Below are 12,987 nucleotides of genomic sequence, written 5' to 3'. Positions count from 1 at the left end.
CTAGCAGCTTGTTGGAGGGAGACCCTGATGGGGGATATCAGCTGACATCCTTTCCACACCAGAAAATCCCTCCCCTACAGCCTATCTACCCATGGAGGCAGGGAGAGTGATTGGGGATGGGTGGCTAGTAGCTTGGAGGGAGACCCTGATGAAGGATATCATTCCCACCCCTCCTGCAAAGATGTCCTAACTTACACAATATCCTAGTCAATCTCTATGCCATTCCCACTCCCATGTCCTTGTCACAGGGATTATATCCCTGTGGTAGACCAGTGAGTAAGACCTGCCTAATCCACCTGTGAAAGCAGCCATGCCATGTACCAACTCTGCTGCAAACACTGCATAGCTTATTATGTTGGTATGACTATCAGCTATTTGTACAGTAGGATTGAACGGTTACTGCCAAACTGTTACCATGTAGAAAGCTGACCAAGCAGTGGCACAACATGCAGCTGAGCATTATGTGCTGAATTTCAACAGCTGCTTTGAAACCTGGGCCAACTGGATCCTTCCCTCCACCACCAGATTTTCTGAACCATGCAGATGGGAGTAATCTTTGCAACACATCTTTCACTTCCATAACTGTCCTGGCCTCAATCTCTGGTAACCAACTCAACAGTTACCCCTTCTTCCATCCTGTCACCGCCTCCCAATTCTACCCCATATTGCCTTCAGCTTGCAATGCCCTCCACCAGCTCCAACAACTATACATCACTTATCTAGCCCATGCACCTGCCACCCCTCCCACCCATATTTATAGCCAGCAGACTGACTGCCCCCCTTCGAGCTGCTAGCCACCCATCTGCAATCCTTCTCCCTGCCTCACACCTCTCTCCCTCCACCCACTCCACTTGACGCAACCCCCACCACAACCTAATGCACCAGCTGAAATGCAGCACTGTTGCTGTTCATCCAGCTGGCACCATGTAGGATCATAGGTCTGTGATATGTGTGTGTTTTTCACTAGCTCAAAAAAGGAATACACTAAAAGCTAGCAAGTTATCTTTCTTTTTGTGTGTGCCTGTTGATAACTCAACACTCCTGCTTTTCGGTGAGTGGTCTCCTTTAATTCAAAAGTATTTAGCCTTCTTACTAATTTTACTGTGTTGATTTACAGCCCTTACAAGCAAAAATGGAGTGCAGCAGATTAATTAAAGTTAACTGTTAATACAGCCTACAAAATTAGATTCAGACAGCTACTTCTCTCTGGTAATGTATACCTTGACTCTTTCCACCTTCCTGAAGGTTCTCCTTCATGATGGGATCTAAAGAACATAATTTATGAATGAATGAACTGACCAGAACACACACACGTGCGCACGCACACACGCACGCACACACACACACACACACACACACACACACACACACACACACACTGTTGAAGTTGTATTGACCAAGATTTTGTCATTCCTAGCCCTAGACAATAACACTTAAAGTACAAAATACTAATCCTAGCTTTTGGGACTTATGTGTTCTTCCCTCAGAGAGGAAAGAGGTATTAGTTGGCAAAGGTTGGAAGCAAGGGCAGGTCACTCAGACCTTAGATTATGGAGGTCCCACCTGTGAGTGACCTACAGTAGGAAATGGCCCATTTTCTTTTCAAAGGAAACATCTCTGCAATACATTAAGTGAACTAGGGGACTACTGAAGATCTAATTTGGATGGCGAAAGGAGATCTGAGTCATGCTTCTCAAAAATGCAAATCTAGTGTCTTAACCACCGCAAAATGCTATCCTAAGACCTTAAAACATATATTCAGCTGGGAGAACATCCCAAAGATGATACTATAAAGAACAAAGAGAAACAATTTGCAATTAAACTAACATCCATTCCCTGAAAACCCTTTTTATGGTGTGTGTGTTCTGATTTTCCCATCACACTCTGTAGTGAGAGGTACACGAGTATAAGTAATATGTCACTTGACTCTCTTGGAATGAATGCTCTTGGAATTTTTACAGTAAGGTGCTCTCTGTGCACAAAATTTAATTTGTGTGTGTGACACGGTCACACTTATTAAATGACCCTGCAATGAAACACAACACCCTTCTTTGGGTCTTCTATAACCTCTTTATTAACCTACATGATGTAGAATCCAAGACCAATCAGCATTACTCAAGTATTTGTCAAACAGGGTTTGTAAGCTAACTCCTTCATAGGTGAACTACATTTACAGGTACTCCTAGATATTTTACAGTTGTCATGATTTTCAGTGATTTATCATCAACTATGAAATCAAACAAAAGTTGATTTCTCTGTCAATTTATGTGTAATATGTCATTTTTATTTATGTTGAGGGTAAACTGTCAGTCCTTGTATCAAGAGCCAATCCTCTGCTGGTCTTCCTGCTTTTCACTATTTCCTGGAGTTGCAACTTTCCTACACACAATTATCTGTGAACAGCTTCACAGAGCTTCCAACAATATCCACAAAATGACTTACACGCACTATGAACAACTGATATCCACTTGGGGTAGGGCTGAAGTTATTTTTACATCCAGAGATTTCACCTTCTTAAGAACAAGGTCTTGAGTTTTGTCTGCTAGGAAGTTCTGAATTTGGTCACAAAACTGGTCCAGTATTCTGTAAACTCACACTTTGTTCACCAGATGACAGTACTTTCTACAGTGTTTTGCAACTAATATCATTTGTAGATTGATTGCACTTTCCCAGTATCCTATCTGTGAACCAAAGTCTATCACCTGTTTTACCCATGATTTAGCATATGTGATTATTCCATTTAAAAATATTATGAGATGGAAAGTTGCCACTCATCAGATAGTGAAGATGTTGAGTTACAGATAGGCACGACAAAAAGACTCTCACAATTAAAGCTTTCGGCCATTAAGGCCTTTGTCAACAATACAAACACGTGCACACACACACACACACTCACTCTTACGCAAACACATTCATATACACTGGCAGTGTGGTTTCCGTTGCCTGAGACTGCAGTCATGTGTGTGAGCTGCATTTGTGTGAGTGTGAGTGTGTGTGTGTGGTTGGGGGGGTGGCGGGGGGGGGGGGGGGGGGGGGCGGGGAGGGGGCGCACGCGCATATGTGTGTCTATTGTTGACCAGGGCCTTAATGGCTGAAACCTTTAATTGTGAAAGTACTTTTGTTGTGCCTATATGTGACTCTGTATCTCCGCTATGTGGTGAGTGGCAGCTTTCCTTCTCATAATATTGTTATGCTCCATCCTGGATTTCCCATTGTTCAATTATTCCATTTTATATTCTACAAATTCTTACATCCAGGCATTTGTGTGAGCTGCCTGATCCCTACTGTCTCACTCATATATAGGATACTACATTCTTATTGTTTGTGAAGAACATGATTTCTAGATCTCTTGTGCTACAACAATTTTAAGTTCCCTAGATTATCCACAAAGAAAGAGACTTACTTTTGTAATAAGATAGAAGCTTGGAATAATACTGATTCTCTGAAGCTAACTTTAGTTCACAAACTTTCATATTGACATGGGTATGATCACTACCAAATTCAAAATTAACTGAAATTTACCACAAACATACATGATATTGCAGTTATAATATGCGGAACACAATATGACAGTTATAATACATACAAACACATCTGTAGAAGAAACTAGGCAGCAGAAAAAGGTGGAAATTTTGCACCAATTACATAAGTACCTACACTTCAATTAGGGAGAAACAATTATCCAAACCACATATTGCTGTTGAATTTTTTTGATTTGGCAGTTGTAATTCTTAACCATCAGTTTAACAGAAAATACATTTGGGCACAACAGTCATGAACTTCACAAAAATATATCTTTATTCACATACATATAGAGAGAAACTGGAGGGGAATGATTTTTTTCAGTCAGAACAATGTTGCCAAAATGTTATAAAGTGCAATTGTAATTCACATCTGTTGATATAGTACAATTACATTCTTAACAGCATTCAGTGTTCAAAAATACACGATATACCCATGCCACGCACATGAGTTCGACACAATTAGTGAAAGATAATAGGGAAGAAATACAAACAGCACACGGAAACTATACATAAAATGTCAGTGTCTAGATTTTTGAAGAAAATTTTGCTGACACACACATAATCTCACTTGTACTCCAGGAGAATACAGGAAGTTAGTTTCAATATGCAAATACATGTGCAAAAACACAAATATTTTGCATGTAGATGGATTCACAGCACCTTCTATGTCAGCCTGCCAAAGATGAACACTGTAGCATCATTTAATGCCACTAAAACCAGCAAAACCCGTGAAACACATTTTTTGCACGAGACCACTAACAATACAAGTGCTTCCTCACAATTTCTTTGAAATATTTTGCTACTGCAGCTTCTGAGGTATGTGGTCTATAAAGATCTCTGATTACCATGTTTAATATACCTTTAATGCGTACCTTCATTGCAATGAACATAATCAATCTTTGACAATATGACGTAATTGGGTAGATAAAAAAATCTACTCACCAAGCGGCAGCAGAACACACATATAAAAAAAAAGGTTTTACATATACAAGATTTTGGAGCCAGTGGCTTCTCCTTCCAACAGAAGGGTTGAAGGGGAAGGAAGAAGGGTGAAGGAAAAGGACTGGAGAGGTTTAGGAAAAGGGTAAGAGTTGGAAAAAGTCATCCAGAACACCGGGTCAGATGAGACTTAATGCATGGGATGAGAACAAAAGACTGATTATTGGCAGCTGCACAGAATGAGATTTGAAAGCCAGAGAAATTAAAGGTGAAAGAAAAAGTAATATGCAAGACAGAGATTACTGCTACAACATTGTGTTAACATGAGTTAATAAGAATGAAAGGAAAGTGCATTCTATGTAACAGACAGGGCAAGGAGACAGTGGAAAATAGACTGGTCAGAAAATGAAAGATGAATAAAACTAAAATGGAGTGAAAAAAGGAGTAGTTACTCTCAAGACCCATCCAGCTAGCCGCACCGTCTATCACGCTGCTTCCCAAGTGGGAAGGTGTGCCAGTTCCGGCGTGAATACACACAGCGGATTAGTGTCAAGGTCCGGTGTGCTGGCCAGCCTTTGGGTGGATTTTAAGGCAGTTTTCCATCTGCCTCGGCAAATGCGGGCTTCCTTATTCCATCTCAGTTACACTATGTCGGTGATTGCTGCACGAACAGTCTCCACATATGCGGTCACCATAATTACTCTACCATGCAAACATTCGGGGTTACACTTGTCTGGTATGAGACGTTCCTGTGAGGAGGCTGCTGGTAGATGAACTGCACAATAACCCTGGGTATGGGGTGGCTGTGGCTTGTGTAGGGTTGTGAACTACTGAGGGCTACAGTGGAATGAAGCCTCTCCATTGTTGCTAGGTCCCCGACTTAATACACACAGTACACACAGAATACTCTGAAGAAATGTTGAGACAGAAGAAATTACCGTAAAATAAGGCTAGCTGGATGGCGAGAACCAAGGACATGTTGCAGCGTAATTCCCACCTACGGAGTTCTGAGAAACTGGTGTCTGGGGGAAGAATCCAGACGGCACGTGTGGTGAAACAAGCACTGAGGTCACAACTGTCATGTTGTAGAGCACACTCCTCAACAGGATACTGTGTGTTGCTAGTATACTCCCTCTGCCTATGCCCATTCCTCCTAACTGGTAACTTGGTGGTAGTCATGACAATGTAAAAGGCTGAGCAGTGTTTATGTGACAGCTGATATATGCCGTGTCATTTCACAGGACACTCTCCCTTTGGTAGTATATGTTTTGCCTGTTACAGGGCTGGTATAGGTGGTAGTGGGAGGATGCATAGGGCAAGTTGTGCAGCAGGGATGGTCACAGGGGTAGGAGACATAGGGTAGGGAGATGTATGCAGAAGGAGCATAGGGTCTCATAAGGATATTGCGAAGACTGGGAGGGCAATGAACAGCTATTCTAGGTGTGGTGGACAAAATGTCAGACAGAATGGATCTCATTTCAGGGCATGATGTTAGGAAGTCATGGCCTTGTTGAAGTAGCTGATTAATACATTCAAGACCAGGATAATACTGAGTGAAAAGTGATGAGCTCTGAAGTTGTTTTTAGGAGGGATCAGGCAGCTGGGGTTATTATGTCCAGTGAAGGCTGAGGTGAGAATGGTTGTGCATTGCTGTAAGGAGTCTGCACCTGAACAAATACGTTTGCCTTGAATGTCAAGACTGTGTGGGAGGGAAAGTCTGATGTGGAAATGATGGCAAATGTCAAAATGTAACTGCTGTTGTTTGTTAGTAGGTTTAATGTGGACAGTAGTGTTTTGCTGGCCTTCAGTGAGCATGATATCAACATCAAGGAAACTGGCACGGGATTCAGAATAGGACCTGATTAATACATTCAAGTCCAGGATAATACTGAGTGAAAAGCGATGAGCTCTGAAGTTGTTTTTAGGAAGGATCAGGCAGCTGGGGTAATTATGTCTGACTGGGTGAAGGTATTTAGTTGATATCAACATCAAGGAAACTGGCACGGGATTCAGAATAGGACCATGTGAAATTTAACTGCGAGAAGGTATTTAGAGATTCCAGGAATTTTAAAAGATCAGCCTTACTGTTGAGTTCATATGGCAAAGATGTCATCAATGTATCCAAACCAACCCCTTGTCAGTCTTTGTTATCATCTGTCTTTTTCAAACTGTCATCTGTTTTCTACCTTATGTGCTAGTCCATTTGTTTATTTATCTGGCACATAGACAGGTCCATTGTTATTTACAAATTTGCATATAACAATTCCATTGTTATTCACAAATTTGCCTATAACAGTTACTTTACATTTTACTACACTGCAGGGCCTTCTCCTAATCACCTTTCACCAATTTATTTGCAAATTTGACAGCTACTTTATTTCCCAACCTCCACTTACCTTGTTTATAAGTAATTCTTTCATGGTTTTGTGTGTTTGTTTTTACCAAACCACTCTGATCGGCTGTTACTGCCATCTCCTACATTACTTTATTTGCCAAACAAAGTAGTTTACATTTCTCCTATGACTGTCTGTTTCTGATTGCCCAGTTTTTAAACTTTTGTCTCATTTTGTGACCTTCTCTATAGTTCGTTTTTTTCCCCCAATGACTTTTTCATACCATATAATTCACTTTTCTGGCGAGAAGTTCCCATTCATTACATCTTCTTAACCATTGACTGTTCTCACCATTTTTCTGACTTTTCTGACTTTTTTCCGTGCTTTTCTTCTTTCTATCTTTTTCCATCCTCTGCTTCTCTTTTTTGCCACTTCCACCATTTCTACACTCCAAACCATCTCCTCTCTTGCCATGATGAATCCCATCACATATTGCATCCATTCTTTTCAATTACATGCTTTTGCACTATCCTAAAACTTATTGATCCCTTGGAGTTGCTCCCAAAGTCCAAACACTGGAAGTCCCTGTTTCTGGATGTAATCTTACTCTACAGCAAGCTCTTTTACAGTTTCAACTACAGCAATCTGTTGCACTTACCTGGCTAATCTGTGAATATATGCATAATCTGTCAATTTCCACTCCACTAGACTACTCTGCTTCTATAAAATCCCACAGTTAGTTATTTGCCTCCCTCCCCCCCCCCCCCCCCCCCACCCGTTTCCTTGGATGGTATCATCTGCCAAACCAACTTCACATTGTAACAACATGCCAGACTTCACCTCAAAAAGCTATCCCATCTCCTCCTAATCTACCACAACAGTGGTGTACCCTTCCGCCCCTCTGCAGCTCCCTAAACAGCCACACCATCAACCACCACTCCTCTACTGCAAATCAAGCCTAGCCAACCTCTTGAACATCCTACAGCCTTCACCACTGCCTCTCAGACCAACAATAACTCATAATCACAAGAATCAGTCACAACAGTACAGTGTTCTCAGCCTCTTGTCCAAAGTGCTCTTCCCTCCTGAATTAATTATCTGTATTATCCAAGCCTCTCTTTTGCCCCTAAACCTGCATTTAATCATGATGCTTTGGTGAAGGACCTACTTTCCTTCACACATAACGTCACCTGGAAATATCACTTTGCAATCCAATCCCAAAACCTTTCCATAGCAAACATGACGCTGACCCCTGCCTTGAATATTTCCTACCACGATCCCAACTTGATCCACCACCACTACCTCAAAATCATCCCTTACCAGCCTTCCAAGAATTCCCAACATCTAGCATTGCTTCACAACTCTTCCTCAGGTCTTTAAAACTTGACCATAACCTGTCCTCTGCAGAACTCCAGGCTCCGCATTCCCTAAAAGATGATGAATCCATCATTATCCTTCCAGTAGACAAAGGATCTATCACTGTGGTACTTGACTGACAGGAGTATGTTAGTGATGCCAGCTTTCTGATACCTCTACAAACAGCATCCACCATCAAGATCCCATCACTGTGATTCAATCTGACCTGCAGTTTCTCCTTAAAACCTCAGGCCCCTCACAAGGACTAACACCTCAGTCCACAGCACTTTCTACCTTATCCAGATCATGCACCCCCACCTTTTACCTTCTTCCTAACATTCACAAACCTAATCATCTGGCCGCCCTACCGTTGCTGGCTTCAAAGCACCCACCAAAAGTATATGACCAAGGAAACCAGGATGGCTCTTTCCTATGCTTGGATGGGGCTTTCCTGGGACCCATAAACCTTCAGCCCCTGGTTTCGTTTAGATACATTGATGACATCTTTGCCATATGGACTCAACAGTGGGACTGACCTGTTAAAATTCCTGGAATCTCTAAATACCTTCACCCAATTAAATTTAATATGTTCCTATTCTGAATCACATGCTACTTTCCTTGATGTTGATCTCATCCTCACTGAAGGCCAGCTAAACACTTCTGTCCACATTAAACCTACTAACAAACAACAGCACTTACATTCTGACAGTTGCCATCCTGTCCATCTCAAACTTTCCCTCCCACATAGCCTTGGCATTTGAGGCAAATGTATTTGTTCGATACAGCCTCTTTACAGTAATACACCACCATTCTCACCTCAGCTGTCACTGGACATAATTACTCCACCAGCCTGGTTCAAAAACAGATTTCCCGGGCTGTCGCATCCAATCCCATTTCTGCTGATGCCTCCAAAAAACAACTTCAGAGGACACCACTTGTCACTCACTGTTATCCTGGTCTTGAATGTATAAATCAGCTACTTCAACAAGGCCATGACTTTCTAACATCACGCCCGTAAATGAGATCCATTCTGTCTGAGATTTTGCCCACCACACCTAGAATATTTTTTCATTGCCATCCCAATCTCCGCAATGTCCTTGTGAGACCCTATGCTCCTTCTGCACCCATCTCCCTACCCTATGGCTCCTACCCCTGTGACCATCCCCGCTGCACAACTTGCCCTATGCATTCTTCTACCACCACTTATACCAGACCTGTAACTGGCAAAGCATACACTACCAAAGGGAGAGTGCCCTGTGAAATGACACGTCATATACCAGCTGTTATGTAAATACTGTTCGACCTTTTACATCGGCATGACCACCATGAAGCTATCAGTTAGGAGGAATGGAAATAGGCAGAGGGTATATCCTCGCAACGCACAATATCCTGTTGCAGAGCATGCTGTACAACGCGACAGTCGTGATCTTGATGGATGTTTTCACCACATGTACCATCTGGATTTTTCCCCCAGACATTAGTTTCTCAGAACTCCGGAAGCGGGAACTATGTTACAACATGTCCTTGGTTCTTGCCACTCAGCTGACCTTAATTTACATGAATTTCTTCCTTCTCAGCATTTCTTCATAGTAACTACTCCTTTCTTCATTCCATTTCAGTTTTCTACAGCTTATTTCCTGACCTGCCTATTATTGGCAATCCTCCTGCCACCTCTCTTAAATACAATGCACTTAGCTTTTTGCTCTTACTAACTCATACACAATCTTTTAGCAGTAATCTCTGACTTGAATATTACCCTGTCTTTCACATTTAAGCTCTCTGGTTTTCAAATCTCATCCTTTGTAGTCTCCAACAATCAGTCTTTCCTTCTCTTCCCATCCAGTAAATCTCTCCTGACTTGAGTGTCTGGGTAACTTTTCTGAACTCTAACTATTTCCCTAAATGTCTCCAGTCCTTTTCCTTGACCCCTCTTCCTTCAGCTTTAACCCTCCTGCCACAGGAAGGAGCACTGTCTCTCTAACCCATTACACTACATTGCACCTTCATGTAGGTTATAACATTCAGATTTTGTAATATTACTGAGTTATTTACTGCAATAAGTATGCCACCATCATTGGAGTTTAGCCAATGTTCCCACTGGAATCCAAGTGTTAACTGCTATTCACTTATTTCTGTTTCTATTACTATGTGGACATTTTCGCCATTGATATATGAGACTAAGTGTGGGACCTCAACATGGATGCTCCTGTATTACTGTATTTAATATCATATCAAGATTTTCTCTTTCTGATCTGTAAGGGCAAATGTGCTTTTCTGTGATTAATGTGGCTTGCTTACCTCTTTCTACAGTTACAGCATATAATTCATTATTGAGAACACAGAGGATTTCCCACACTAAAAAAGCCCCATCTGCATATCAAACACACTCTACTATTTGATCAGTTAGGGCAGTATTAATAACGATTGACAAAGATGTGTGGAACGTTTGCTCCCAAATCATGCCACACAAACTAGCTGAAAGAAAGAAGGCAAAATGACTGGTAATTGATGGATAATTACAAGACTCATGCGATCAAGAACTATCTTTCAACAGACTGTCATCACAGGGGTGAGACCTGCTGATATCAGCTTGATATAGAATATGATCAGCAACTATTATCACTGTTCTACACAGCTCTGTATGACACATTTCAAAAAACGTCCACTGTTCTGTACCACCAGTGCCTCGGTCATTTCAAAACAAGCCTTCACTGACTCAGCAACTTCCACTTATTTTGCATAATGAAATTCACTATACATTTTAGATTTATCAGCATCTACATACATAGTCTACAAAGTGCTTGGCAGAGTGTACTTAGAATTGTACCACATGTTGACAGTTTCTTCCTGTACCAATTGCATAAGGATCACAAGAAGAATAAGTCCTTAAATGCCTCTGGTCTCTGCAAGAACAAAATATAGGTGGCTGAAGTATATTTCTAGATTCTTCACTTCAAGCAGGTTCTTGAAACTCTGCAAGTAAGATTTTGTTAGATAATTGACATCTTTATCTTCAAGTGTCTGTCAATTATAGTTTTTCAGCATTTCTGTGATGTTCTCCTTGAGTCAAACAAACCTGTGTCCATTTATGCTATCCTTCTTTGTCTATGTTCAGTATCTCCTGTCAATACCATACATTTGAGCTGTATTCTAATATGGGGCACACAAGTGTTTTGTAAGCAATCTCCTTTGTGGAGTGACTGCATTTTCTCAGGATACTGCCAGTCAACTGAAGTCCACCGTCTACTTTACCTACAGTGAAGCCTTTGTGTTCATTCCATTCCATATCCATACAAATTGTTACAATCAGATATTTGTACAAGTTGACTGATTCCAATTGTGATCAGTAGTATTGTAGTCATAGGTCACTTCTTTTCTACATATTGTGAAGTAACCCTTCCAATACGGCAGCCAAACTTCCCCGCATGGGGCCTCCCAGCCAACAATGCCATACGATCATTTCATTTCATTTCCACCACATTGAAATCTTATTGAGATCTGAATGAATATTTTTGCAAATTTTTCACACAGAATTTCATTACAGATAACTATGTCATACGCATGAAAACTGCATCACCTGCACAAAGCCTGAGTTTATTTCTGCTATTGTCTGCCAGCTCATTGATATACAAAATGAAGAGCAAGGGTCCGAATACACTTTCCTGAGGCATGTTTGGAGTCACACCTGCTTCTGCTGTGACTCCCCATGCAAAATAACGTACTGCATCATCTGTACCAAGAAACCCTCAATTCAGTCTCAAATTTTGTTCGCCACTCTACATGAGTGAAATTTTGTTAATAAACATTAGTGTGGGACCAAGTCAAATACTTTTTGTAATTCAATAAATATTACATCCACTTGATTGCCTTGATCCATGACTTTTGCAATATCATGTGAATAAATGGGCGAATCAGGTTTCAGATGACCAGTGTTTCTGGAATCCATGCAGGAGGTCATGTTTTTCAATATACCTTGTTATGTTTGAGCTCAAAATGATTCTGCAACACATAGCCATCAATGAGATGGGATGATGGTTTTGTGACCTACTTATGCTACCCATTTTATAGACAGGTGTGACTTGTACTTTCTTCCAACAACTGACCACTGTTTTTTGTTCAAGGCATCTGTATTACGTTATGGTTGAAATGGGAACTAACTGAGCTGCAAGTTCTGTGAACAATCTGACTGGAATTTCAATGGTAGTCCAAGCTTTCTTTAATTTTAATGATTTCACTTTTTTCACAACCATTGACACTAATACCTACATCACTCATCTTTGTTGGGGCACAAGAATTAGACTGAGGCAGAGCTTCTGTATCTCCCTTTGTAAATGAACATCTTAAAACGGTGTTCAACAGTTCTAAATATGGTTTGCTGCCTTCAGGTTTGGTTCCTATGTCATCCATGATCATCTAGACACTAACCTGAGGCCTTCATAATTATTTGTTCCGTGCAGTTTTCACAAAAACAAATTTAGTATTGTTTTGCAAAATCTATTGTCATAGCAATCACTTATGAAACCAATTTTTCCAGCTGATTGTTGGATGTTTAAAGTCTACTCCAATTATGACAAAGTGATTGGGGAATATGTGTATAGAGTTCATGTTCTTTCTAAAGATTTCTGTCATATCTGTGAACAAGTAAGATGCTCAACAGAAGGATCCAGCTATAAGTTTATGCTAAACCTTGGTACTGATGCTTGCTGAACCAATCTCACATGCAGCTTCTGTTTCTATTTACATTATAGGTCTCAAAGCTAGAGTGACTAATGCTTTAGTGCTGGATATGCTACCTATATGTGCTATGGTGTGACATCTAGGAATCAAAATGGAAT

The 12,987-nt window shown here is 40.9% G+C and overlaps 1 protein-coding gene across 2 annotated transcripts in view; it reads right to left on the bottom strand.

Moving 5' to 3' along the window:
• LOC124596433 (COP1-interactive protein 1) overlaps window positions 1-12,987 on the bottom strand; it is a 398,432-nt gene that overhangs the window by 27,899 nt on the left and 357,546 nt on the right. The window lies entirely within an intron of this gene.

The sequence above is a fragment of the Schistocerca americana genome, chromosome 2 (assembly GCF_021461395.2).
Source record: "Schistocerca americana isolate TAMUIC-IGC-003095 chromosome 2, iqSchAmer2.1, whole genome shotgun sequence".
In the NCBI taxonomy this organism is placed as follows: Eukaryota; Metazoa; Arthropoda; class Insecta; order Orthoptera; family Acrididae; genus Schistocerca; species Schistocerca americana.
This window is presented reverse-complemented; position numbering and strand designations above follow the sequence as displayed.